This window comes from Nycticebus coucang, chromosome 22 (genome assembly GCF_027406575.1).
Source record: "Nycticebus coucang isolate mNycCou1 chromosome 22, mNycCou1.pri, whole genome shotgun sequence".
Classification (NCBI taxonomy): domain Eukaryota; kingdom Metazoa; phylum Chordata; class Mammalia; order Primates; family Lorisidae; genus Nycticebus; species Nycticebus coucang.
Window position 1 is genome coordinate 22,555,563 of NC_069801.1, and position 27,402 is coordinate 22,582,964.

The following is a 27,402-nucleotide window of genomic DNA, read 5'->3' on the forward strand; positions in this document are numbered from 1 at the left end:
CCCGTGGGTATCCTGTTGTACCCCCAGCAGGGAAGTTAGCTGCAAAAGGACCTGAGGAACCAAAGAAATCGGTTGTGCTTGTAAATTGGCAATTAATAATAATTGAGCTCCTACTGTCTACCAGGAACTGGGCTAAATTCCTTACCACCGAGATGTCATTTAATCGTTTAGGAAACCTGTGAGACAAGTTTCTAACTAGTATGCGCATTCGCCTATAATCCTAGAACTTCTGGAGGCCAAAGTAGGAGGATCACTTGATGCCAGGAGGTAGAAACGAGCCTGGTCAATAGTGAGACCCTTTTCTCGACAGAAAATAAGCCAGGCGTGGTGGGGTGCGCCTGTAGTCCCAGGTACTCTGGAGGCTGAGACAGGAAGATCCCTTGAAACCAGGAGTTTGAGTTTACAGTGAACTATGATGTTACCACTGCACTGTGGCCCAGATGACAAAGCAAGACCTTGTCTCCAAAAACAAAAACAGGGCCCATGCGGGGCCTGTAATTCTAACACTATGGGAGGCCAAGGCAGGTTGATTGCTTGAGCTCAAGTGTTTGGGACCAGTCAGAGCAAGAGTGAGACCCTGTCATTAAAAAATAGCTTAGCCGGGCGTTGTGGCCGGCGCCTGTAGTCCTAGCTACTCGGGAGGCTGAGGCAGGAGAATCGCCTAAGCCCAGGAGTTGGAGGTTGCTGTGAGCTGTGTGACGCCACGGCACTCTACCGAGGGCAATAAAGTGAAACTCTGTCTCTACAAAAAAAAAAAAAAAAATAGCTGGTAGTCCCAGCTACCCGGGAGGCTGAAGCAAGAGCCTAAGTGTTTGAGGATGCTGTGCTATGCTTTGACACCATAGCACTCTACTGAGGGCAAAAGAAAAAAAAAAAGACCAGGTTTGGTGGCTCACCCCTGTAATCATAGCACACTGAGAGGCTGATACTGGTGGATTGCTTGAGCTCAGGAGTTTGATACCAGCCTGAGCAAGAGCAAGACCCCATCTCTACTGGAAAGAAAAACTAGCCACATGTAGTGGCAGGCCTATATACCAGCTACTCAGAAAGTAGAGACATGAGGATTGTTCAAGCCCAAGAGTTTGAGGTTGCTGTGAGCTGGTTTCTGTGAGCTACAATGACGCCACAGCACTCTACCCAGGGCACCAGGGTGAGATTCGGTTTCTTAAAAAAATAGAAAAACCCAGCTGGGCCCAGCAGCAAGCGCCTGTAATCCCAGCAGCTTCGGAGGCTAAGTAAGGCAGCGGGATACCCACAGCTGGAGTCCAAGGTTGTAGTGAGCTATGACGCCATTGTGCTCTGCTCAGGGGCATAGGGTGGGATTGTCTCAACCCCAAAAAAATAAGCAAGAAAATAAAAAAAAAAACTCCCTCTCCAGTGCTTAAGCCTGTCCTGTAGTAATTAACCTGTGATGTTTTCAGTTTTTCAACAGCCAAATTGCTATAATTTTGACCACTGCTAGATTCTAGGCATGTAAGCAAGACCTGATTTCAGCATTTGGGGAGGAGGGGAGGTTCATTGTAAGATGGAGAAAAACCCACAAACACAAAAATGTATAAAGGGCCATGACAGCCCAGAGCAAGCAACAGAAACTTCCAGGAGGAATTAGGAAGAGCTGCTCAGTCTGGTCTAGCAACCTGCCTTCTGTGTCTAATCTTTGCATCTTCATCCTACCATGTTCCCAATCCTCCCGTTATACTCCCATCTGATACAAATTGTCAGATTCAAGGCCTCCTTACCATTAGATTCTAAGCTATCTTCCCTAAATTATTCCTCCGCCACTGCTGTCTTCATTTCTCCGCCACTTGTCCTTGTTGAACTCCTATACATCTTTTTAAGACCCAGTTTGAATGTATAGTTATTCATTCAACAAATGTTTTTTTGTGCCCAGGAGTTCCACAAACACTACACTGCTAAACAAGTCAAATTTACAGCAGAGTCCTTTTATTGGAGAGCCCGCTGGGGACTGCCTCAGTGTCCTAACATGGGGTTTCTGACAGCAGCTCCGAGTGCTTAAGGAGTCAGGTTTTTTTTTTTAGGGCCAGAGTCTCACTTTATCACCCTCGGAAGAGCGCCGTGGCATCACAGGTCACAGCAACCTCCAACTCCTGGGTTTAGGTGATTCTCTTACCTCAGCCTCCTGAGTAGTTGGGATTACAGTGCCTGTCACAATGCCCGGCTATTTTTTTTGTTGCAGTTTGGCCGGGGCTGGGTTTGAACCCACCACCCTCGGTATATGGGACCGGTGCCCTACTCACTGAGCCACAGGCGCCACCCAGGAATCAGGTTTTTAAGGCTTGGTCAGCATCCTGGATGGCACACGGGCTGTCCAGGTGCATGGGTGTGGGTAGCAAGCAAGCACTGTACAGAAGCAGAATTTTGCGGTTAGCCATACATCATACATCTTTGTTTTAATATTTTCCCATACATTTTGGTTCCAGTACTTTTCCTTCATATATCTTTGTCTCAGTATTCTCTCCACCTGTCAGTTCCTTTCCCAGGCCCAGGACTTAGTCAAGCAAGAAGTTAGTGAGTACTTTTCTATCTATCTTGGGAGTGAGCTAGACTTACTCCATTTTGTTGAGGGTTTGCAGCCAGGAAGTTGTCAGAAGTTAACTGGTATTTTTCTACTTGAGGCTAGACCTAACAGTTTATTGAGGCTTGGCACCGGCAGCACAGTGGTTATAGCACCAGCCACATACACTGGGCTGGCGGGTTCGAGCCCAGCCCAGGTCAGCTAAACAATTATGATAACTGCAACTAAAAAAAAAAAAAATAGCTGGGTGTTGTGGCAAGCGCCTGTAGTCCCAGCTACTTGGGAGCCTGAGGCAAGGGAATTGCTTAAGCCCTAGTTGGAGGTTGCTGTGAACTGTGATGCCACGGCACTCTACCAAGGGTGACATGGTGAGACTGTGTCTCAAAAACAAAACAAAACAAATGTTTATTGAGTCTTACTATAGGCAAGGATTTCTCCATGTGCTCAGTACAAAATGGTGACAAAAACAGATGATATCGGGCGGCGCCTGTGGCTCAGTCGGTAGGGCGCCCGCCTCATATACCGAGGGTGGCGGGCGCCTGTAGTCCCAGCTGCTCGGGAGGCTGAGGCAAGAGAATCGCTTAAGCCCAGGAGATGGAGGTTGCTGTGAGCTGTGTGAGGCCACGGCACTCTACCGAGGGCCATAAAGTAAGACTCCGTCTCTACAAAAAAAAAAAAAAAAAACAGATGATATCCTTGTCCTCAGTTTACAATCTATAGTGGGAAACCAACCGATTAGCAAGTACACAAAAGGATAAGAGGAGAGATAGCCAGAATAAGCCAAATTTATCTAACTGGGTGACAGAGGGCCCTAAGCCAAAACCACAAGTTAGGAAAGAACTTATTCAAGGAAAAAGATGGTCAAGGTGGCTGGAGCTTAACTAGATAACTGGAAAGACAATGAGGTTAGAAAGGAGGGCAGGGGTTCATGTGAGGCTGGACCTTAGACTGTGGAGGGGACTTGAAATTTTTTCAGTGTGCAATGGAAAAACATTGGAACATTAAAGAGAGGAGTGAAATGGTTTGCTTTTAAGAGAAAACAGTGGTGAATTAAAGGAGTAACCCAACAAACAATTGACACACCCAACTTTGGGCCCCATCAGTTTATTCTACACATCTGCTTTTTATTGCCATGTAAGAATGGCGCCTGTGGCTCAGTGAGTAGGACACTGACCCCATATACTGAGGGTGGCGGTTCGAACCCTGCACCAGCCAAACTGCAAGAAAAAAATAGCCAGGCATTGTGGTGGGCACCTGTAGTCCCAACTACTCCAGCAGCTGAGGTAAGAGAATTGCCTAAGCCCAAGGGCTGGAGGTTGCTGTGACCTGTGACATCACAGCACTCTAGCAACAGACTGAAACTCTGTCTCTTAAAAAAAAAAGAATTGTTTATTGTATCTTCTTTCTCTTGTAACTTCTACTTTGCAAAGTGCAGACACCATGGGTGGCGCCTGTGGCTCAGTGGGTAGGGCGCCAGCCCCATATACCCAGGGTGGCGGGTTCGAACCTGGTCCCAGCCAACAACAAAAAAATAGCCTGGTGTTGTGGCGGGCGCCTGTAGTTCCAGCTACTTGAGAGGCTGAGGCAAGAGAATTCCCTAACCCAGGAGTTGCAGGTTGCTGTGAGCTGTGATGCCACCGAGGGCTATAAAGTGAGACTCTGTCTCTACAAAAAAAAAAAAATAAAGTGCAGAGACCTCCATATATTATTAAAGTATATTAAAATAAAATGTCTTAAGAGTATATACTTTGTTTTAAAAAGTATGTATATGGATATAATGTGTATTAACAGAAATTTGGCAAGATAAACACTAAACTGTTAGTAGTTTGGAGAAAACATTTTCATATTTTATATCTCCTCTGTACTGTTTGTTCAGTTTCCCTATAAGTATCACATTTTGCCCAGGCACAGTGGCTCATCCCTGTAATCCTAGCACTCTGGGAAGCAGAGGTAGGAGAATGGCATGAGTTCAGGTGTTCCAAGACCAGCCTGAACACGAATGAGATCCCATCTCTACTAAAAATAGAAAAATTAGCCTGACATTGTGGCAAGTACCATAGTCCCAGCTACTCAGGAGGCTGAGGCAGGAGAACTTCAACTCCAGGAGTTTGAGGTTGCTGTAAGCTAGGCTGATGCCACAACACTCTACACTGTAGCCTAGGCAGCAGAGAACAAAGACACATACCCCTCCATGTGAATTATGTACTTCTAGAATCTGGATCCAAAAACACCACATATATTCTTACCACTGAGTTTAAGAAAAAATATATAGGGGCCAGGCACAGTGGCTCACACCTGTAAATCCCAGCACTCTGGGAGTCCAAGGCGGGTGGATTGCCTTAGCTCACAGGTTCAAGACCAGCATGAGCCAGAGGGGGACTGCATCTCTAAAAATAGCCGGGCATTGTGGTGGGCGCCTGTAATCCAAGCTACCTGGGAAGCTGAGGCAAGAGAAACAAACTTAAGTCCAAGAACTGGAGGCTGCTGTGAGCTGTGATGCCTTAGAACTCTACCCAGGGCCGGGCGGCACCTGTGGCTCAAGGAGTAGGGCGCCGGTCCCATATGCCAGAGGTGGTGGGTTCAAACCCAGCCCCGGCCAAAAAAAAAAAAAAAAAAAAAAAAAAATTTCTATTTGGTGGCGCCTGTGGCTCAGCGGGTAGGGCACCGGTCCCATATGCCGGAGGTGGCGGGTTCAAACCCAGCCCCGGCCAAATAAAAAAAAAAAAAAAAGAACTCTACCCAGGGCAACAAAGTGGGACTCTGTCTCAAAAAAAAAAGAAAAAAAATACGAAGAAAATACAGAAGGCAAGGACTGTATTTTTAAAATAATCTTAAATTACATAAATAAAATTACACAATAATTATTCCTCTTAATAATTAGAATAGAGCAAAGGGGCTCATGCCTGTAATCTTACCACTCTGGGAGTTTGAGACCAGAAGATCACTTGATGTTTTTGTTTTGTTTTTGAGAAAGAGCCTCAAGCTGTTGCCCCAGGTCCAACTCTTGGGCTTAAGTGATTCTCTTGCCTCAGCCTCCCAAGTAGCTGGGACTACAGGCACTTGCCACAACGCCTGGCTATTTTTTGGTTATAGTTGTCATTGTTGCTTAGGAGGCCTGGGCTGGATTTGAACCTGTCAGCTCTGGTGTATGTGGCTGGCGCCTTAGCCGCTTGAGCTACATGTGCTTGATGGGTTTTTTTTTTTTCTCTCTCTCTTTTTTTTTAGAGACAGAGTTTCATTTTATCGCCCTTGGTAATCACAGCTCACAGCAACCTCTAACTCCTGGGTCTAAGCGATTCTCTTGCCTTAGCCTCCCAAATAGCTGGGACTACAGCCACTTACCACAACGCCCGGCTATTTTTTGTTGCAGTTTGGCCGGGGCCGGGTTCAAACCCGCTACCCTCGGTATATGGGGCCGGCATCCTGCCCACTGAGCCACAGGCACCGCCCCTAGATCACTTGACGTTGATGTATATACTTATATATATTTATATACAAAATCCTGTGTGCCAGCGCCCCATCCTGATTCCCTCCCTCCTTCCCACGGGTAATCATTGGTATGTGTTCTTTAGATCTTTAAAGACAATTTTATGCTGGCTGGAAAGGAACCGACATGCATACAAATATGTGGGCTTAGAAAGTATAGAGACTTGGTTTTCACTGTACGCCTATATGGTCTTCATTACATTAATGGTATAAACACCCTTTTCCCGGTCATTTAAAAAAATATCTGTAGATAAAGATCTTCACTCAAGGTGCAGCATTGCTTTATTTTTCTGATTAATAGTATGCTGTACCTTGTTCTACCACTCATCACTCAACTTTTTTTTTTTAATACACTCCTTCAAAGTGCAGCATGTAGCATTCCATCCTATGAACATACCATGGCAGCCTGCTGTTTATACCAAACAGCGTATCCGTTGTTTTCATTTAAGTGATTAGCTGCACTCACTTTTTGCTCTTACAATGCTCTGGTGCCACCTGTTTGGGGCTGCTGCAGGGTGGATCGCCAGGGAGAGCACAAGTTTGAAACGGCATTTTTTTTTTTGCAGTTTTTGGCCGGGGCTGGGTTTAAACCCGCCACCTCTGGCATATGGGGCCGGCGCCCTACTCCTTTGAGCCACAGGCGCCGCCTTGGAACGGCATTTTAATTTTTTTTTTTTTTTTGAGACAGTCTCACTATGTCGCTCTGGATAGACAGCTGTGACGTCACAGCTCACAGCAACCTCAAACTCTTGGGCTGAAGCGATTTTCTTGCTTCTGCCTCCCAAGTATCTGGGACTACAGGCGCCCACCACAACGCCCGGCTATTTTTTGGTTGCAGCCGTCATTGTTGTTTGGCAGACCCAGGCTGTATTCAAACCCGCCAGCTCCGTTGTCTGTGGCTGGCGCCCTAGTCGCTGACCTACAGGTGCCGAGCCGGCATTTTCAATTTTGATAGGTTGCGATTCCTGTCTTCCCCAATTAGGTACCCACACCCGCTAGGAGCTTGTCTTCCTGCGCCAGCAGTCGACCTGCTGTGTCAAGAAGTTAACAACAGGCGGGACCTATTGCCCGCTGCAGCAGGCAGGAGCTTCCACGCTAGCGTCCCCGCCAGCACTTGTCCGTCACTCCCACGGCGGCAGTCGGTTCCTTCCCAGCCAGCATTGCGCATATTTGCATATAAACTGAGTCTTTGCATTTACTTCTAAATAAAATCGGAACGGCAAAATCATAGATTCATCTTGTAAATATTTCCCTCCGGTTTAGAGGACACTGGAATTTCCTCACTCAACTTCAGGAACATGAAGTAGAAAATTCCTTAGGTTTTTGTTTCACCTTTACCAAAATATGGATTTGCCAAAACTGCCACCTTGTTCTTGGTGCCGCTAGAGTAAAAAGGGCTTCTGTCGTGAGTGGCACACGTGGGGCAACTCAATTGCTCTTCGTGCGGAATCGACATCAAGAGATTTCGGAAGCATAATTTTTTGGTATTTGGGCAGCTGGTGATCGTTGGTCCCGGCGCCCGTTTTTATCATCAAAGAAAGATATTAAAAAATCCCTACGGGGTGGTTTCTGTGGTTCAGTGAGTGGGGCGCCAGCCCCGTATGTCGAAGGTGGCGGGTTCAAGCCCATCCCCGGCGAAATTGCAACAACAACAAAAAAAAAATAGCCGGGCGTTGGGGCGGGCAGCTGCGGTCCCAGCTGCTCCGGAGGCTGAGGCAAGAGAATCGCGTAAGCTCAAGAGTTAGAGGTTGCTGTGAGCCGTGTGACGCCACGGCACTCTACCAAGGGCGGTACAGTGAGACTCTGTCTCTACAAAAAAAAAAAAATCGCTGGGGGACAACGCGGGGCGAGGGCGGCAAAGGAGTAGGGTACCAGCCTCGTGTTGCGGAGACTGCAAAAAAAAAAATCGGTGGGGTTGTGCCTATGGCTATAAAGAAGTGGGGCCCCGGCCCCATATGCTGCAGGTGCCAGGTTCAAACCCAGCGCTAGCCAAAAACTGCAAAAAAGAAATCGCACTGGTGTCTTTTTCGAAATTGAAAGTAATATACGTGATGGGTAGCGCAATAATAAACCGCACGGAAATCACTGAACGTGAACACGGAACGCTAGAGGTTTTATTATTTTTTAATGACATTAGTGAAACTTTAAGTTTTTTTGTTCTTTCGTATTTTTGTTATTTTGTAAATAATTCAGCTTAACATAAACAGATTTATAGGGCGGCGCCTGTGGCTCAGTGAGTAGGGCACCCGCCCCATGTATCGAGGGTGGATAGTTCGGCCCCAGCCAAACTGTAACATGAAAGCCAAGCGGTATGGTGGGCGCTTGTAGTCCCAGCTACTCAGGAGGCTGAGGCAAGAGAATCGCCTAAGATTCTGGAGGTTGCCCAAGAGCTGGAGGTTGCAAAAACGCACCTATTAAAAGATATTAAAACACAAACACGAAATTATTATTATTTTTTTTTTTTTTCAGTTTTTGGCTGGGGCTGGGTTTAGAACCCACCACCTCTGGCATACGAGGACAGTGCCCTCCTCCTTTGAGCCACAGGCACTGCCCAAAATTACTTTATTTTTATTTTTATTTTATTTGATTGATTATTTTTTTTTTGAGACAGAGTTTCACCATGTCACCCTTGGTAAAAGTGCTGTGGCATCACAGCTCACAGCAACCTCAAACTCCTGGGCTTCAGCGATTCTCTTGCCTCAGCCTCCCAAGTAGCTGGGACAACAGGTGCCCTTCAATGCCCGGCTATTTTTAGAGATGGGGGTCTCTCACTCTTGCTCAGGCACTACACCTACCTCAGCCTCCCAAGTGCTAGGATTACAGGTGTGACCCACCGTGCCCAATAAAGTTATTTTTCTTTATACTTTTTATTTTATTTTATTTTGAGACAGAACCTCAAGCTGTTGCCCTGGGTAGAGTGCTGTGGCTTCACAGCTCACAGCAACCTCCAACTCTTGGGCTCAAGCGATTCTCCTGCCTCAGCCTCTCAAGTAGCTGGGACTTCAGGTGCCCGCCACAACGCCCGGCTATTTTTTGGTTGCAGCCGTCATTGTTGTTTGACGGGCCCCGGCTGGATTCAAACTTACCAGCTCAGATGTATGTGGCTGGTGCCTTAGCCACTTCAGCCGCAGGCGCAGAGCCTCTTTATACTTTTTAAAACTTTTTGTTAAAACTAAGACACACACTGAGCAGCGCCTGTGGCTCAAAGGTGTGGGGCGCTGGCCCCATATACTGGAGGTGGTGGATTCAAATCCAGCCCTGGCCAAAAACTGCAAAGAAAACAAAAAAAACTAAGATACACACAGGGTCTACACAGGCTAAGATCATCAATAACATTGTTGTCACATCTTGTCCAGTAACACACATGGAGCTGTCGTCTCTTATAATCACAATGACTTCTTCTAAAATACCTACTGAAGGACCTGGCCTGAGGCTACTTAGGAGGTGTCACTTTTTTTCTGGGTACCCACCACCTCCGTTATATGAGCCCAGTGCCCTACTCACTGAGCCACAGGCACCCCCCAACCTTTTTTTTTTTTTTTTTTTTGCAGTTTTTGGCTGTGGCCAGGCTTGAGCCTGCCATCCCTGGTATATGGGGCCAGTGCCACACTTCTTTGAGCCACAGGCACTGCCCAGGGAGTGACTCTTTAAGAAATCTTATCTGGGGTGGCGCCTGTGGCTCAGTGAGTAGGGCGCCGGCCCCATATACAGTCCCGGCTGAACTGCAACCAAAAAATAGCTGGGCGTTGTGGCGGTGCCTGTAGTCCTAGCTGCTGGGGAGGCTGAGGCAGGAGAATCGCGGAAGCCCAAGAGCTAGAGGTTGCTGTGAGTCCTGTGACATCATGGCACTCTATGGAAGGTGGTAAAGTGAGACTCTGTCTCTACAAAAAAAAAAAAAGAAAGAAAGAAATCTTATCTAGACCTAAAGGTAGCAGTCTTTGGGAGAAATGTTTACACTAACATCACCACAAACATGTGAGTAATACATTGCCTTCCCAAATTATGTTGGATAAGACATCACTAGTTAGAAAATTTTCTGTCCATGATATTACCTGAAGGAATGGATGTGGGTATGTATGGACTTTTTCTTTCCCAGCTGCATGAATTTTTGGAGACTAGTTATAGTACCCAAGCAGATTTTTTTTTAAAGAGACAGATGTCTCACTATGTTGTTGAAGTTGGTCTCAACCTCATGGAGTCAAGGGATCCTCCTGCCTCAGCCTCCCGAGTAGCTGGAATTCCCAGGTACCCACAACTTCAAGCAACTAATTCTTATTTTTTTTGTAGAGACAGAGTCTCACTTTATGGCCCTCGGTAGAGTGCCGTGGCCTCACACAGCTCACAGCAACCTCCAACTCCTGGGCTTAAGCGATTCTCTTGCCTCAGCCTCCCGAGTAGCCGGCTATTTTTTGGTTGCAGTTTGGCTGGGGCCGGGTTTGAACCCGCCATCCTCGGTATATGGGGCCGGCGCCTTACCGACTGAGCCACAGGGGCGCCACCTTTTTTTTTTTTTAATTTCTAATTTCACCTTCCTTGTTCATTCTTTGTTTGAAGTACTCTTTATTGTTGTTGTTCATTTTCTTCTTCCTCTGGCGATGCTCTGTCTCACTATTTTTTTTTATGTTAGTAGAGACACGGTCTTACTCTGGCTCACTGCTGTTTATACAGGTCTCGAACCTCTGAGCTCAGGCAGTCCACCCGCCTCGGCCTTCAGGCGTGAGCCACCACACCTGGCCAAGCAATTAATTCTTTTTTTTTTTTTTTTTTTTTTGTAGAGACAGAGTCTCACTTTATGGCCCTCAGTAGAGTGCCGTGGCCTCACACAGCTCACAGCAACCTCCAACTCCTGGGGCTTAAGCGATTCTCTTGCCTCAGCCTCCCGAGTAGCTGGGACTACAGGCGCCCGCCACAACGCCCGGCTATTTTTTGGTTGCAGTTTGGCCGGGGCCAGGTTTGAACCCGCCACCCTTGGTATATGGGGCCGGCGCCTTACCGACTGAGCCACAGGCGCCGCCCAAGCAATTAATTCTTAATTTTCTAATCTTGAAACAGGGAAAATAATTCCTGCTCTTTCTACTTTAAGCAACTAATTCCTTTTTTTTTTTTTTTTTTTGGTATTTAGCCGGGGCTAGGTTTGAACCCGCCACCTCCGGCATATGGGACCGGCGCCCCACTCCTTGAGCCACAGGCACCACCCCGAAGCAACTAATTCTTAAAGTAGAAAGAGCAGGGAATATTTTCCCTGTTTCAAGATTAGAAAATTAAGGTTTAAGCAAATTAAATTTATCCTAGGGCACACTGTATTATGCAGCCAGAAGGAATATCTAGACTCCATTTAGGTGTCTGCCCATTCAAATGAGGGAATCCTCAAAATCCTCAAAAACTTTGATTTTGTAAAAATTCTTCCCCTTTTACTTGAGATATATATCCCTTTCTAAAGCTGAGTTGATGTTTTCTCTAAAGCTGTTGTGCCGTAAAGGGGAAAAAGGTAATAGTTTCAAATACTGACTTAAGGGTGGCACCTATGGCTCAGTAACTAGGGCGCCAGCCCCATGTACTGCGGGTGTTGGGTTTGAACCCTGCCCCAGCCAAACTGCAACAAAAAAATAGCCGGGCATTGTGGTGGGCGCCTGTAGTCCCAGGTACTTTGGAGGCAGAGGCAAGAGAATCGCTTAAGCCCAAGAGCTGGAGGTTGCTGTGAGCTGTGACACTACAGCACTCTACCGAGGGCGACAGAATGGGACTCTGTCTCTAAAAAAACAAAACAACAACAACAAAAAAAAACTTAAGTGGCACTTACTGCTGACAGCAACAACTTTTGTAGACACCGGTTCAGCAACAGCCATGCAAGATCTAAGGCCTTCAACAAGGACAGGAGAGGCAGCTCATGCCTGTAATCCAGCGGATCTCAACCTGTGGGTCAGAATCCCTTTGTAACAATGAAAATACATCCTGCATATTAGATACTTACATTATGATTCATAACAGTAGCAAAATTACAGTTATGAAGTAGCAACGAAAAAAATTTTATGGTTGGGGGTCACCACAACATGAGGAACTGTATTAAAGGGTCGCAGTATTAGGAAGGTTGAGAACCACTGCATCCTAGTACTCTGGGAGGCGGAGGTGGTGGACCGCCTGAGCTTATGAGTTTGAGAGAAGCCTGAGCCAGAGTGAGACCTGTCTCTAAAAATAGCTGGGCATTGTGGCGGGTGCCTGTAGTCCCAGCTACTTGGGAGGCTGAGGCAAGAGAATTGCTTAACCCCAAGACTTTGAGATTGTTTTGAGTTTGATGCCAGGGCACACTACTAAGGGTGTCAAAGTAAGACTTTGTCCCAAAAAATAAAATAAAATAAAGCCTTCAATGAATTCCTCTCCTAGGAATGTATCCTCATAGTTAAAATTATGTTAAAGGGGAAATTTAGCAATAAGGGGCCATTCATTCTAACAACTAATGTTTACTGTGCCATCATTAAATAGCAGACAGAATAGATCCAGTCCCTGACTCCACAAGGCTTAGAGTTGAGTGAAGACAGAGAGTAGCAAATGGAATATGGCAGTGAATTTGGCCTCTGGGAAAGCGTTCCTGAGGCAATGATTTTTTTTTTTTTTTTGAGACAGAGCCTCAAGTTGTCACCCTGGGTAGAGTGCTGTGGCATCACAGCTCACAGCAACCTCCAGCTCCTGGGCTCAAGTGATTCTCTTGCCTCAGCTTCCCAAGTAGCTGAGACCACAGGCGTTCGCCACAACGCCTGGCCATTTTTTGTTTGCAATTGTCATTGTTGTTCACCAGGCCTGGGTTGGATTCAAACCCGCCAGCTCTGGTGTATGTGGTAGGCGTCCTCGCCGCTTGAGCTACAGGTGCCAAGCCGAGGCAATGATTTTTTTAATCTGAAGCCTAAATAATAAATAGAAGACAACCAGGCACAATGTGGGAGGGAAGACAATTTTTTTTGGAGGTGGGGGACAGAGATTCACTTTGTTGCCCTGGGTAGAATGCTATGGCATCACAGCCCACAGCAACCTCAAATTCCTGGGCTCAAGCGAGTCACTTGTCTGAGTCTCCCAAGTAGCTGGGACAACAGGTGCCTGCCACAATGCCTGGCTATTTTTATTTATTTATTTATTTATTATTATTTTTCTTTTTGTAGAGACAGAGTCTCACTTTATCGCCCATGGTAGAGGGCTGTGGCATCCCACAGCTCACAGCAACCTCCAACTCCTGGGCTTAGGTGATTCTGTTGCCTCAGCCTCCCGAGTAGCTGAGACTACAGGCGCCCACCACAGTGCCCAGCTATTTTTTTGTTGCAGTTTGGCCAGGGCCGGGTTTGAACCTGCCACCCTCGGTATATGAGGCTGGCGCCCTTCCTACTGAGCCACAGGCATCACCCATGCCTGGCTATTTTTAAAAACAGTCTTGCTCTGGCTCAGGCTGTTTTTTTTTGTTTGTTTGTTTTGTAGAGACAGAGTCTCACTTTATGGCCCTCAGTAGAGTGCCATGGCCTCACACAGCTCACAGCAACCTCCAACTCCTGGGCTTAAGTGATTCTCTTGCCTCAGCCTCCCGAGTAGCTGGGACCACAGGTGCCCACCACAATGCCCGGCTATTTTTTTTTTTGGTTGCAGTTTTGGCCGGGGCCAGGCTTGAACCCACCACCCTCGGTATATGGGTCCAGCGCCTTACCAACTGAGCCACAGGCACCGCCCCTCAGACTGGTTTTGAACTTGTGTGTCAGCTCAGGACAATTTATTTTAGGACAATTTATGGAGAAAAGCCATGAGAGAATGTGCTGCAATTCAGGAAGTGAAAGATCTACATGGCCAGGGTGAAGCTGTCCAGGTACACTGAATTCTGTTTTTTTTTTTTTTTTTTTTGTAGAGTCAGAGTCTCAGTGTACTGCCCTCGGTAGAGTGCCGTGGCGTCACACGGCTCACAGCAACCTCCAGCTCTTGGGCTTACTCGATTCTCTTGCCTCAACCTCCCAAGCAGCTGGGACTACAGGCGCCCGCCACAACGCCCAGCTATTTTTTTGTTGTTGTTGCAGTTTGGCCGGGGCTGGGTTTGAACCCGCCACCCTCAGTATATGGGGCCAGCGCCCCACTCACTGAGCCACAGGCGCCGCCTTGTACACTGAATTCTGAAGAGGCCACTGAGGCCTGGTCTCACAGGCATTGGATGTTCATTGCAGTGTTTTTTATAGCGCCCAAGGAATTGAAATTCACCAGCCACCAGCAAATCTTTTCTGTACCCTATATCACATACAGAAGAATAATGGATCAAAGACCTAAATGTAAGAGCTAAAGTTATGTAACTCTTAGAAGAAAACATAGGGGGTGGTGCTTGTGGCTCAAAGGAGTAGGGCGCTGGCCCCATATACCAGAGGTGGCAGGTTCAAACCCAGCCCCGGCCAAAAACTACAAAAAAAAAAAGAAGAAGAAGAAGAAGAAAACATAGGAGAAAACTTCATGACATTGGATCTGTCAATGATTGCTTGTTTATTATATTGCAAGCACAGATAACAAAATAAAAATTAAATATATTGGGCGGCGCCTGTGGCTCAAAGGGGTGGGGCCCTGGCCCCATAAGCCGGAGGTGGCAGGTTCAAACCCAGCCCCGGCCAAAAACTGCAAAAAAAAAAAAAAAATTAAATATATTGGATTTCATCAAAGGACACTATAAAGAGAGTGAAAAGACAACCCACAGAATGGGAGAAAATATTTGTAAATCATGTATCTGCTTAGGAATTAATATCCAGACTTATCCAGACTATATAAGAAACTCCTATAACTCAACAGCAACAACAAAAACCCAACCCAATTAAAAACTGAGCCAAGGGGCGGCGCCTGTGGCTCAGTCGGTAGGGCCCATATACCGAGGGTGGCGGGCTCAAACCCGGCCCCGGCCAAACTGCAACCAAAAAATAGCCGGGCGTTGTGGCGGGTGCCTGTAGTCCCAGCTACTTGGGAGGCTGAGGCAAGAGAATAGCCTAAGCCCAGGAGTTGGAGGTTGCTGTGAGCTGTGCGAGGCCACGGCACTCTACCGAGGGCGATAAAGTGAGACTCTGTCTCTACAAAAAAAAAAAAAAAAAACTGAGCCAAGGACTTGTATAGACATTTCTCTAAAGAAGAGATACTGGTGGCCAATAAGCGCATGCCGCATACTCAGCATTACTGATCATTAGGAGAATGAAAATCAAAACTTCGGTGTGATATCACTTTACACCTGTTCAGATAGTTATTATTAAAAATCTGCCTGTAGTCCCAGCTGCTCGGGAGGCTGAGGCAAGAGAATTGCTTAAGCCCAGGAGTTGGAGGTTGCTGTGAGCCATGTGATGCCACGGCACTCTACCCAGGGCCATAAAGTGAAACTCTGTCTCTACCAAAAAAAAAAAAAAAATCAAGCTAGGGGCTTGGCAACCATAGCACAGTGGTTACAGCGCCAGTGCTGGTCACACACACCAAAGGTGGCAGGTTCAAACCCGACCCCGGCCAGCTAAACAACAACGACAACTGCAACAAAAAATAGGCAGGTACTGTGGCGAGCACCTGTAGTCCCAGGTACTTGGGAGGCTGAGGCAAGAGAATTGCTTAAGCCTAAGATCTGGGGCGGCACCTGTGGCTCAGTCGGTAAGGCGCCGGCCCTATATACCGAGGGTGGCGGGTTCAAACCCGGCCCCGGCCTAATTGCAACCAAAAAATAGCCAGGCGTTGTGGCGGGCGCCTGTAGTCCCAGCTACTCGGGAGGCTGAGGCAAGGGAATCGCTTAAGCCCAGGAGTTGGAGGTTGCGGTGAGCTGTGTGAGGCCACGGCACTCTACTGAGGGCCATAAAGTGAGACTCTGTCTGTACAAAAAAAAAAAAAAAAAAAAGCCTAAGATTTGGAGGTTGCTGTAATGTAAGCTGTGATGCCGCGGCACTCTACCCAGGGTGTCAGTTTGAGGCTCTGTCTCAAAAAAAAAAAAAAAAAGAATCTTAGGCTCAGCACCTGTAGCTCAGCGGCTAGGGTGCCAGCCACATACACCGGAGCTGGCGGATTTGAACCCGGCCCGGGTCTGCCAAACAGCAATGACAACTACTACCAAAAATTAGCTGGGCATGTGGTGGGCACCTATAGTCTTGGCTACTTGGGAGGCTGAGGCAGGAGAATTGCTTGGGCCCAGGAGTTTGAGGTTGCTGTGAGCTGTGAAGCCACAGTACTCTACTGAGGGCGACATAGTCATACTCTGCCTCAAAATAAATAAATAAAATAAAATAAATAAAGAATCTTAACATATATTCCTCAAATTGTTGATGTTCTGATCAATGTCACCTGTGCAAAAAGAAAAGAAAAAGAAAAAAAAATAAATAAAAAAAAGTCACCTGTGCATACTAAATAAGATGCTGATTTAAGATTAACTGAAGCATGAAGTTCCACTGATTGTCTTACACATAGTCACTTTCAGCCTGTATGATGTAATCTGCAGCCAACGATTGTAACTGCTGTATTGTGCCCTCCAGTGGAAAGACGGACAACTCTGGTATGAGAAGCCTCCTCCCTCCTTTTAAACTTTCCTATAAGGCCGGGAGAGGTGGTGCATGCCTGTAATCCTAACACTCTAGGAGGCCAAGGAAGGTGGATGGCTTGAGCTCAGGATATCAAGACCAGACCTAGCCAGAGCGAGACCTCGGCTCTACTAAAAATAGAAAAAAACTACAGGCATTGTGACAGGTGCCTGTAGACCCAGCTACTCTGGAGGTTGAGGCAGGAGGATCACTTGAGCCTACGAATTTGAGATTAAAAAAAAACAGAATTGGGCGGTACCTGTGGCTCAGTCGGTAGGGCACCAGCTCCATATGCTGAGGGTGGCAGGTTCAAATCCAGCCCAGGCCAAACTGCAACAAAAAAATAGCCGGGCTTGGCAGCGCCTATGGCTCAAAGGAGTAGGCACTGGCCCCATATGCCAGAGGTGGCGGGTGCAAACCCAGCCCCGGCCAAAACTGCAATTAAAAAAAAAAAAGCCGGGCGTTGTGGTGGGCGCCTATAGTCCCAGCTACTTGGGAGGCTGAGGCAAGAGAATTGCTTAAGCCCAGGAGTCAGAGGTTGCTGTGGGCGATGATTCTATAGCTCTTACCCAGGGCACAGAGTGAAACTCTATCTCAGTAAGTAAAGAAACAAACAAACAAATAAGTCAGAAATAAACTTTCTTTTTTCTTTCTTTCTTTCTTTTTTTTTTTTTGTAGAGACAGAGTCTCACTTTACGGCCCTCGGTAGAGTGCCGTGGCCTCACACAGCTCACAGCAACCTCCAACTCCTAGGCTTAAGCGATTCCCTTGCCTCAGCCTCCCGAGTGGCTGGGACTACAGGCGCCCGCCACAACACCCGGCTATTTTTTGGTTGCAGTTTGGCTGGGGCCGGGTTTGAACCCGCCACCCTCGGTATATGGGGCCGGCGCCTTACCGACTGAGCCATAGGCGCCGCCCCCTTTCTTTTTTTTTTTTTGAGACAGATCCTCAAGCTGTTACCTGGGTAGAGTGCTGTGACATCACAGCTCACAGCAACCTTCAACTCCTGGGCTCAAGTGATTCTCCTGCCTCCGCCTCCCAAGTAGCTGGCACGACAGGCACCCACCACAATGCCCGGCTATTTTTTGGTTGCAGCCGTCATTGTTGTTTGGCGAGCTTGGGCTGGATTCGAACCTGCCAGTGTAGGTGTATATGGCTGGCACCTTAGCCACTTGAGCCACAGGCACCAAGCCTTTTTTTGCTCTTCTTTTTTTTTTCTTTGTAGAGACAGAGTCTCACTTTATGGCCCTCGGTAGAGTGCCATGGCATCACGCAGCTCACAGCAACCTGCAACTCCCGGGCTTAAGCAATTCTCTTGCCTCAGCGTCCTGAGTAGCTGAGACTACAGGCGCCCGCCACAACGCCCAGCTATTTTTTTTGGTTGCAGTTCAGCCGGGGCCGGGTTTGAACCCACCACCCTCGGTATATGGGGCTGGCGCCCTACCAACTGAGCCACAGGCGCCACCCTCTTTCTTTTCTTTCTTTTTTTTTTTTTTTGAGACAGTCTCAAGCTGTTGCCCTGGGTAGAGTGCTCAGTCATAGCTCAGTCATAGCTCACAGCAACCTCAAACTCTTGGGCTCAAGCAATGCTCCTGCCTCAAATTTCTATTTTAGTAGAGACAGGTATCTCCCTTTTGCTCAGGCTAGTCTCAGACTTATGAGTTCAAGCTATCTACCTGCCTTGGCCTTCTACAGTGCTAGGATTACAGGCGTGAGCTACCACCTCTGGCCTAAACTTTTCTATAAAAAGCTTTCACAAGCCAAGAATGGTGGCTCACGCCTGTAATCCTAGAACTTTGGGAGGCAGATGCAAGTGGATTGCTTGAGCTCAGGAGTTCCAGACCAGACTGAGCAAGAGCAAGACCCTGTCTCTAAAAATAGCCAGTGGTTGGCAGTGCCAGTAGCTCAGTGGACAGGGTGCCAGCCATACACCTAGGGTCATGGGTTTGAACCGGGCCCAGGCCAGCTAAACAATAATGACAACTGCAACAACAAAAATAGCTGGGTGTTGTGGCGGGTGCCTGTAGTCCCAACTACTTGGGAGGCTGAGGCAAGAGAACTGCTTAAGCCCAGGAGTTTGAGGTTGCTGTGAGCTGTAAGGCCATAGCACTCTACCGAGGGTGACATAGTGAAACTCTGTCTCCAAAAAACAAACAAACAAAAAAAACAATAGCGAGCACTGTGGCAGGTCCCTGAAGAACCAGCTACTTGGGAGTCTGAGGCAAGAGGATCTTTTGAGTCCAAGAGTTTGAGCTTGCTGTGAGCTATGACACTACGGCACTCAAAAACGGGGCAGAGTGAGACTCTGTCTCAAAAAAACAAAATAAACACACACACACACACACAAAAGCCTTTCCCTTTGTGACAAACTCCGGAACGTCCCCAGCTTTGTTAGTTCTGTCCCAGATCAGTTCTCATATTTGTCTTCCAGTAAACCTTTAACAAGTTATTTCTGTCTCAACAGCCTTAATTTCAGTTGGCATAATGGTCTCTATTATATATAGAAAGCCTGAGGCTCAGAAAGGGCATTAACTAAGGTCTTATAGCAAAGGAGGCAGCACAGATGGGGCTCAAGGCAAGTGGGTGGTAGGTGCCAATTGGTTTTTTTTTTTTTTTGAGACAGTCTTACTTGGTCACCCTTGGTAGAATGTTGCGGCATCTTAGCTCATAGTAAACTCAAACTCTTGGGTTCAAATGATCCTGCTGGCTCAGTCTCCCAACTCCCAAGTAGCTTGGACTACAGGCACCCACCACAATACCCAGCTATTTTTAGAGATGAGGTCTCTCTCTGGCTCAGGCTGATCTTGAACCTCTGAACTTAAGCAATCTACTCCCTTGCTCTCCCAAGTACTGGGATTACAAGTGTGAGCCACCAAGACCGGCCCCAGTTGTATTAATAGTAATACCAGCTGGCATTTCTTGTGTGCTTACTACATTCCAAACATGATTCTAAATCCTTTGTGCATATGGATTATCTCATTCACCCTTCAGTGTTCCTCTGTGAATAATGGACCATTACCACTTTTTTTTTTGCAGATGAGGAAACTGAGGCACAGAGCCCACAAGACTTGAATCTGGTCTTCTCTGAATCCACACCCGGAAAGTCATTCTTTTGCTTTTTTTTCTTTTTTCCTTTCCTTTTCTTTTCTTTTTTTTTTTTTTTGTAGAGACAGAGTCTCACTGTACCGCCCTCGGGTAGAGTGCCGTGGCGTCACACGGCTCACAGCAACCTCTAACTCTTGGGCTTACGTGATTCTCTTGCCTCAGCCTCCCGAGCAGCTGGGACTACAGGGGCCCGCCACAACACCCGGCTTCCTTTTCTTTTTTTCTTTCTTCTCTTTTTTTTTTTGGTCACCCCGGTAGAGTGCCCTGGAGTGATAGCTTGCAGCAACCTCTAACTCTTGGGCTCAAGTCATTCTCTTGCCTCAGCCTCCCAAGTAGCTGGGACTACAGGCGCCCACCACAATGCCCGACTATTTTTAGAGACAGAGTCTCACTCTGGCTTAGGCTGGTCTCAAACTCCTGAGCTCAGGTAATCTGCCCACCTCGAACTCCCAAAGTGCTGGGATTACAGGGATGAGCCACTGCACCCCACCTTCTCTCTCTCTTTCTTTCGTGTGTGTGTGTGTGTGTGTGTGTGTGTGTGTGTGTGTGTGTGTGTGTGCGCGCCCTGTCTCACTCTGTCACCCAGCCTGTAGCACAGTGGCAATATTGTAGCTCAGGTCAAATTCACATGCCTAGGTTCAAATGATCCTCCTTCCTTAGCCTCTGAGTAGCTGATATCTTCCATCATGCCTGGTTAATATTTTTTAATTTTTTAAAAGCATTTTTCTATGTTGCTCAGATTGGTCTCAAACTCCTAGCCTCAGGTCATCATATGCCCTTGGCCTCTCAAAGTGCTGGGATTACACATGTGAACCACTGTGTCCTACACAGACTTTTGCTTTGCCCAAGGTGGTGGGCTGTGGGTGAGGGTGGGGGTGGGGTTATGGGGGAGGAAGTGACTCACTTGACTGTATCTAGGTTCATTCCAGCCTTTTTTTTTTTTCTTTGCACCAACTGGCAGAACTTCCTTTTCTCTCTCTGCCTCCTTTCTGATTCACTCCCCATCTGTCAGTGGCTTCTGGCTTCTGAGAATGTGAATGCAGAGGGTGGGGTAAGCAGTGGGGGTGGGGTGGGGAAGCAGACACAAAAGTGCAGGCCGTCCATAATAGACAAATGTCTTTTTGAGAGCTCTCTGTGTGCTAATGTTCTAGGAGCTGCAAGTCCTACCGTGGAGAAAACAGACTTTGTCTCTGTTCTCCTGGAGTTTCCATTGCTAAGTATGAGGATATAGGCAGGAACAGGATATGTCAGGGTGGGTAAGAGTTGTAAGGGAGAGGTGAGGCAGAGTGTATGGGGAGGCGACACAACTTGAAGCCCAGAGAACACACGGAAGACCTGGCTGAGGAACTGAACTCTGGGGACAGGAAGATCTGGGGAAACAGTTCTGGCAAAGGCCATGAAGTCCATGTGCTGGTGAAACTTTCCCAAAGACCCGTGTGGTTGGAGCACAGTAACATAAAGGAAGCGAGTCTAGGCAAGAGCCCAATATTAGGTGATGTAGGGTCCTATAGATCATGATGAGTTTAAGTTTTATTTTATTTTATTTTCATGTTGATTGTTTGTTTCTTGAGATAGACTCTCACTCTATTGCCTGGGCTAGAGTACTGTGGTGTCAGCCTACTTCATAGCAACTCAAATTCCTGGGTTTAAGTGATCCTCCTGCCTCAGCCTCCCAAGTAACTGGGACTACAGGCACCTGTGACAACATCCAGCTAATTTTTCTAGTTTTTAGTAGTGATGGGGCTCACCTTTGCTTATGCTGGTCTCCAACTCCCGACTTTAAGCAATCCTTCTGCCTTGGCCTCCCAGAGTGCTAGGATTACAGGAAGGCGCCACCACGACTGGCCTGTTTTTTCTTTTTTTGGCGGGGGCAGGGGCGGGGACAGGATCTTCCTCTGTTACTAGGGCTGGAGTGCAGTGTCATCATCATAGCTCGCTACATCCTCAAACTCCTGGACTTAGGGGATTCTCCTGCCTCATCCTCCTGAGTGGCTGGGACTATAGATATGCACCACTGTGCCTGGCTCAAATTTTATTTTAAGGGGATGGGGCTCAAATTTTATTTTAAGGGGATGGGAGGCTATTGGAAGAGTAAAGAATGACTCAAAGGCACTTCAGCAGAAAGTGGGGAAGCCAGTTATAAGGCTCTGGGTGTAACAGATGATCCAGACCAAATTGAAGTTCCAAGAAGACATGGTATTACAGGGGTCTTGGAGGTGACTGAGAAATGGAGGTACCATTCCCTGAGAAGGGGGACACTATAGGAGAAGCAAGTTTGCTGGGGACTTTTTTTTTTTTTTTGTAGAGACAGAGTCTCACTTTGTCACCCTCAGTAGAGTGCTGTGGCATCACGGCTCACAGCAACCTCCACCTCTTGGGCTTAGGCGATTCTCTTGCCTCAGCCTCCCCAGTAGCTGGGACCACAGGCGCCCGCCACAACGCCCAGCTATTTTTTGTTGCAGTTTGGCCAGGGCCAGGTTTGAACATACCACCCTCGGTATATGGGGTCGGCACCCTACTCACTGAGCCACAGGCGCCGCCCCTTGCTGGGGACTTTTAAGGGGCAAGAGAGAGAAACAATGAATCCAGTTGTGGACATGCTGAGTGTGGAGAGTCAGTGGCTGGTCAGGCATTTGGAGACACTGTTGCAGGTGGGTACCTGGAAGGAAAAACCAGAGGTTACTACTGGGGACCTGCAGGCTGCACCTCTTTTCAGGCTTGGCTTGGTTGCACAGTGATTACGGCACCAGCCACATACACTGAGGCTGATGGGTTCAAAACCAGCCCAGGCCAGCTAAATAACAATGACAACTGCAACAAAAAACAGCCAGGTGTTGTGGCAGGTGCAGGTAGTCCCAGCTACTTGGGAGGCTGAGGAAAGAGAATTGCTTGAGTCCAAAAGTTTGAGATTGCTGTGAGCTATGATGCTACAGCACTCTACCCCGGGTGACAGTTTGAGACTATGTCTCAAAAAAAAGGTAAAGAAAAGAAAAAGAAAGAAAGAAAGGAGGTGGACCAACTTCTGAAAGCAGGGACAAGAGTTTTAGTAAATGTTCAATAGTATATGATGCATAATTAAAAGACATAGATGTTCACACTAGTTCACATAGGTTAAGTCCAATCATGAACAGCACCCTTTACACTCAGAATTATCTGTTTATGTGTAAGTTCCTGATCATTAGAACAGATGCTAACATAGGTCTCTTTATTTGATCCAGGTAACAGCCCTAAAAGGTGGGCAGATATGTTGGGATGATCATCTCAATTTTACAGATGAAGAAATCAAGGCTTGAGGGAAGTGTGACTTGGTCAAGATATCCTAGCTGCTAAAGCCAAGTCTAGAATTCAGGTTGTCTGACCACTAAATTCAGTTCTATTGTTTAACTCACAGGCTGCTTCATCTGTTCTTTTTTTTTTGAGACAGAGCCTCAAGCTGTCACCCTAGGTAGAGTTCTGTGGCATCACAGCTCACAGCAACCTTCAACTCCTGGGCTCAAGTGAGTCTCCTGCCTCCGCCTCCCAAGTAGCTGGCACTACAGGCGCCTGCCACGCCTAGCTATTTTTTTTTTTTTTTTGTAGAGACAAGAGTCTCACTGTACAACCCTCAGGTAGAGTGCCGTGGCGTCACACGGCTCACAGCAACCTCCAACTCTTGGGCCTACGCGATTCTCTTGCCTCAGCCTCCCTAGCTATTTTTTAGTTGCACTCATCATTGTTGTTTGGCGGGCCCAGGCTGGATTCAAACTTGCCAGCTCAGGTGTATGTGGCTAGCGCCTTAGCCGTTTAAGCCACAGGCGCCGAGCCGCTTCACCTGTTCTTAATGTCTCCAGAGAGGATGAACAGACATGTAACTCATAAGAGGAGGCAAGATGGGGAAGCAATTTTTTCTTCTCAAAAAAATGCCTATATACCCACCACCTCATTTGTTCTCAATAACAACTATCTTTGTGGTTATAACTATGGACTCTGGAGAAGGAAGAATCTGAAGTTTAAATCTTGGCTATACTTTTTTTTTTTTGTAGAGACAGAGTCTCACTTTACCACCTTCAGTAGAGTGCCATGATGTCACCGGACTCACAGCAACCTCTAGCTCTTGGGCTTCAGCGATTCTCCTGCCTCAGCCTCCCGAGCAGCTGGGACTACAGGCGCCCACCACAACGCCCGGCTATTTTTTGGTTGCAGTTCAGCTGGGGGTGGGTTTGAACCCGCCACCCTCAGTATATGGGGCCGGCGCCCTACTCACTGAGCCACAGCCGCCACCCTGGCTATACTGTTTATAGGTTATATTAATTTGAAGGATCAGCTTCTCTTGGCCTCCCATTTTTTTTTTTTTTGTACAGACAGAGTTTCACTTTATGGCCCTCAGTAGAGTGCTGTGGCGTCACACAGCTCACAGCAACCTCCAGCTCCTAGGCTTAAGCGATTCTCTTGCCTCAGCCTCCCGAGTAGCTGGGACTATAGGCGCTCGCCACAACGCCCGGCTAGGCCTCCCATTTTTTATCTATAGAATGAGAGTGGCCCAGCGCAGTGGCTCAGCCTGCAATTACAGCACTTTGAGAGGCCAAGGAGCGTGGATTGCTTGAGCTCAGGAGTTCAAGACCAGCATAAGCAAAATTGAGACCCATCTCTACTAAAATCAGCTGGGTGTAGTAGTGGGCGCCCGTAGCTACTTGGGAGGCTGAAGCAAGAACACTACTTGAGCCCAAAGAGTTTGAGGTTGTTGTGTGCTATGATGACACCGCAGCCCTCTACCCAGGGTGACAGAGTGAGACTCTGTCTCAAAAATAAATAAATAAATATTGGGTGGCGCTTGTAGCTCAGTGGGTAGGGCACCAGCCACATGCACCAGGGCTGGTGGGTTCGAACCTAGCCCTGGCCTACTAAAAACATCAATAACTACTACTAAATAAATAAAATAAAAACATACCATCTTCCCAAGGCAAGGCCTTGCAGAATAGTCTTAATACTCCTTAATTACTATTACTGGTCCCAAGAGCTTTCCCAAGCACTTGTCATCTATCACCTCATCACTTCTTTTTTTTTTTTTTGAGACAGGGTCTCTCTGTAGCTTTGGCTAGAGTGTGGTGGTGTCATCATAGCTCACTGTAACCCCAAACTCCTTGGCTCAAGTGATCCTTCTGTTTCAGCCTCCCAAGTAGCTGAGAGCTGGGAATACAGATAGTAGCCCCACCACACCCAGATAAGTTTTGTATTTTTTGTAGAGAAAGGGGTCTCCCTTTTGCTCAGCCTAGTCTTGAACTCCTGACCTCAAGTGAGCCTCCTGCCTCATTGTTCCAAAGTGCTAGGATTTCAAGTCTAAGGCACCTTCTCCAGCCCATGTAATCCTCACTTTTTACACTCACAATATTATGCCTTATTGGAAAGAAAAGGATTAAAAAGCCGTCAAGTAACTCCCTCAAAGTCGTTAAACTTCCAACAGAGACCCCAACACTTGAATCCAGAAGCCTGGCAAACAGGAAAGGCATAGTAAAGACGCATAGATCACATAACATAAAGGGCTTGCTCAAGGACTTGTAACCAGTTACTGCGAATCTGATGCCAGTTGATAGCTGGATCGTAACTAGAAGTCTGATAAAATGTCAGCTTCATAAAACAGGACTTAAGTAGGTAAAAGGAATGGAGTCCTCCAGAGGAGTCGAGAAACCTGCGCTGATTGTGGATAAGGCGATTCTTTAATTTAGGGCTTATTTACTTCATCTATGAAGTGGGGTAAGAAGAATTACTGGGGTCTCAGAGAACTTTCCATCACTGATTTTCAAGGGCAGAGACCCCTGCTCACGTAAAGACCCAAATCCCTCGGCTAAGGTTAATCCTCTGCGGGGCCGGCAATAGGGACACGTCCCCTTTAAGGTGCCAGCTCGCCAGCCCCGGCGGCCGGAAGTGTTGAAGCCCGGCCTGGCGCGGCGGTGGCGGCAGCAGCCGTGGCGGCCTCTGCGCATGCTCCGTCGCCCGCCCGCCCTGGCCGCTCGCCGCCCGCCCGCCCGACGGAGACGGTGAGGAGGGGGAGGGGTGGGCGCGCGGGCGCGGGGTGGGGTGGGGGCGGGGGGGCCGGGCGCGGGGGCCGCGCGGCGGCCGGCGAGGGCGGGCGGGCGGGCGCGCAGGGGGCGGGGGGCTGCTGCCTCCGCGGGCGCCTCCCCACGCCCTGTGCGTGCCGCCGCCGCCGCCGGGGAGCGAGCGGACGTCGCGGCGCCGCGGGGGGGGGGTGGGGGGACGCTGCCGCTGGGTCCGCCCGAACAGCCGGGCTGCCCCCAGCACAGCCGGCCGCCAGGGCTCGGGCCCCGGGCCGAGGGCGGTGGGGACCAGTGAGGCCGGCATTGGGGGTGCCCCGGCGCCCCCGGACCAAGGGTCCCGGAAGTACGCGGCCGAGGGGCAAGGAGGGGCCTGAGCACCTCTGGACCGAGAGGCTCCGGCGCCCAGGACCCCGGCGAGGGGTCTGGGGAGCCCGGCGCATCCTTTAAGGCGGGGTCCGCGGAGCACCGGGCCCCTAGTTGAGGAGCTGCATAGAGGCCTGGGGCCCTCCCGGGGGGAGGAGGCGATAGGTGGGGGAAGCCGGGATGCCCTCCCGGGAAGAGACCTTCGGAACCTGGGCGGGGGGGAGCAGAGAGTGGGTCCTACTGAAAGGAAGAGAGTCCACCCGAGGGGCACGTTTATGCCCTTGGCTATTTAGTCCAGGGGAAAAGAGGCAGGTTGTTTTCCAAAGGCCACGGGGACAAGGAAGAGGAACTTCAAAGGAAAATGAGCAGACTCCTGGGCTTCCCGTAGGTTAGGGGATGGTAGGAAGACTCCTAAAGCCTTCTGGAGTAGCTGAGAAAGGTCCGTAATTGAGGGGATGAAAGAGATTTGAGTACCTCTTGATCTATAGGTAGAGAACAGGATAATCCGTTTTGTCAGGAGATGGGAAAACCTATGTTTTTAAGAACAGAAGAGAAGATAATTGAGGGAAGTAGCTTAGGGTGCTGCTTTCAGAAATGACAGGGGAATCGTCCAGGTGTCATCTACTTGAGGACCAGGAAAGAGAGGGGTAGAATCTTACCTGAAGGTCTTGCAGAGTGATCCGCCAGACTAAGGCGGGTCAAGCCTTGACCTAGGGATCAGATTAAGGCTTGGCTGCCAAAGGAGCACTAGGAGCCTGAATTTTCTCAAGATGAGGGAAATCTCAAGACCACTTCCTAGTATACACAAAAGGGGCCTTGATTGGCCTCTAGGAGAACCAAGAAATGGGGAGAATCGGGTAAAGGGAGTATCAGATAATTCCCGTTTAGAGAGATTACTTTCTTCCCTCTTTGCTAATATGTGGTAGCTGCCTAAGTGCATTTGGGGGATTTTTTGCAATTGAGTTAGACTACCTCATAATTTGACAGTCTTATGAAGTATGTACATTTAACGTCTACTGACTGAAATGGTGACTTTTTCATTCATACTTACTTCAGCAAGCACATTGAATAACTTTTTCTCAACTTCAAAGAGCTATCTGAAGCTTTTTTTTTTTTTTTTTTTTTAATAAAGAGTCTTACTCTGTTGCCCTGGCTAGAGTGCCATGGCCTCAGCCTCCTGAGTAGCTGGCCTAGAGGCCTCCACCATCAAACCCAGCTAATTTTTCTATTTTTAGTAGAGATAGGGTCTTGCTCTTGGCTCAGGGTGGTCTCCAACTCCTCTTACATTGGCCTCCAAGAATGCTAGGATTACAGGCATGAGCCACCTGGTCCAGCCTAA

General features: G+C 48.1%; 1 protein-coding gene and 1 non-coding gene across 4 annotated transcripts in view; both read left to right on the forward strand.

The window, feature by feature from the left end:
* Positions 1-7,411: 7,411 nt before the first annotated feature.
* LOC128575713 (U11 spliceosomal RNA) lies at positions 7,412-7,545 on the forward strand. Its single transcript, XR_008377124.1, has one exon. It is a non-coding gene; the product is annotated as a U11 spliceosomal RNA (small nuclear RNA).
* An 18,026-nt stretch (positions 7,546-25,571) lies between these two features.
* GMEB1 (glucocorticoid modulatory element binding protein 1) overlaps positions 25,572-27,402 on the forward strand; it is a 51,489-nt gene continuing 49,658 nt past the window's right edge. For all 3 annotated transcript variants that reach the window (XM_053576209.1, XM_053576211.1, XM_053576210.1), the window contains exon 1: positions 25,572-25,682. The gene's annotated coding sequence lies outside the window, so the exon portion shown is untranslated. The remainder of the gene's footprint in view (positions 25,683-27,402) is intronic.